The 1373-nt window shown below is 59.4% G+C and overlaps 1 protein-coding gene across 1 annotated transcript in view; it reads left to right on the forward strand.

The window, feature by feature from the left end:
• Positions 1-55: 55 nt before the first annotated feature.
• The window catches only part of ZNF410 (zinc finger protein 410), a 54589-nt gene continuing 53271 nt past the window's right edge, over positions 56-1373 (forward strand). The window contains exon 1 of the mRNA XM_023511486.1: positions 56-555. The gene's annotated coding sequence lies outside the window, so the exon portion shown is untranslated. The remainder of the gene's footprint in view (positions 556-1373) is intronic.

Below are 1373 nucleotides of genomic sequence, written 5' to 3' on the forward strand. Positions count from 1 at the left end.
GCCACCTTAGGTGTATGTGGCTGGCGCCTTAGCCACTTGAGCCACAGGCGCCGAACCTGCAATGCCAACTTGATTCTCCAAGTTCCCTTCTGGGGCGTTAAAGCTTCGAGGTCCTTTCTACTGAGACCTCAGATAAATGTTTAAGTAGTCATCTTTCTCATGTGCTTCCACTGTAAGTAACTTCTCCGCTGACGAGAAAAACCACCCATTCTCTGCTGACGTCACGGGCTAGAAGAAACTGACCCGTTTTTCGGACTTCTAGGAGCCCCGAAGGCCGAGAAAGAACAAATGGGAGGTGCGGGTGCTTCAGTCCTGGGGTTGAACCTTGCGCCCCGAGCCGGAACGGGCCCGCCAGTTGCCCTCCGCAAGTAACCCTGGGGCTGACCCGCGAAGCCCGGAGGCAAGCGAACTGGTGTGCTCGTGGGGTGCGTGGGGTGGGGGGCGGCCAAACTTCCTGTCCCGCGCTCGAGCTGCTTCCGGCGGGAGCCGGAAGACGCTGTGTGTGGACGGAATTCGGGACCGACTGACGGACCGCCCGCTGCCCGGAACGGGAAGGTGAGCTGCTAGGTGAGCCTGGCCACACCTGCTGGGCTAGGTGGTCTCCGAGAGCCGAGGAGCCAATCCCGGCTTCTCGGTGGGGTCTGGGAGGAGGCTGGGGCCGAGTTGTCCCCCAGAGGGGACAGGGAAACGGCCCCTCTTGGGTACCCCTCCCGGATCAGGCAGGCCCGGCAGCGGCCGTTCTGAAGCCTCACGGTTTCGATCCTTCTCGCAGGTTTGTTTCGGCTCCTTTGCTTTTGAGGGGAGCAGGAACACGGGATCGAGACCATCCTGAGAAAGCCGGAGTCAGTCGGTGTGCTGGGCGGGGGCTCTCAAACTGCACCCGTAGCCGGGGCCTGCCCACGGACCTAGGGCCTTACACTGAGGCCTTTGTAATGGGGTAAAGGAGATGACGAGGGGGCCCTGCCCTTTCAGTCCAGAGCTACTCTCCTGTAATATATCCTCCCAGGGTCGGCTGTCTACGCCGCACGGCTGAGCAGCTCGTTTCTCCTTTGCTTGTCATTTCCTGCGGGGGTGTGGGCTGTAAGTGTTTACAACCTGTATGCATTTTGTGTTGAAAATAACCTCTGAAGTTTCTAAGGAGAAGAGAATCAGGGCCGGGCGCCGTGGCTCACGCCTGTAATGCCAGCGCTCTGGGTGGCCGAGGAGGGGGGTGTGTGTGGATTGCCTGAGCTCACGAGTTTGAGACAAGCCTGGGCAAGAAAGAGACCCTTGACTCTTAAATAGCTGGACGTTGTGGCGGGCACCTGTAGTCCCAGCTACTTGGGAGGCTGAGGCAAGAGAATCACTTGAGCCCAAGAGTTGGAGGTTGCTGT

The sequence above is a fragment of the Otolemur garnettii genome, unplaced genomic scaffold, assembly GCF_000181295.1.
Source record: "Otolemur garnettii isolate 467f Iridium unplaced genomic scaffold, OtoGar3 scaffold00020, whole genome shotgun sequence".
In the NCBI taxonomy this organism is placed as follows: domain Eukaryota; kingdom Metazoa; phylum Chordata; class Mammalia; order Primates; family Galagidae; genus Otolemur; species Otolemur garnettii.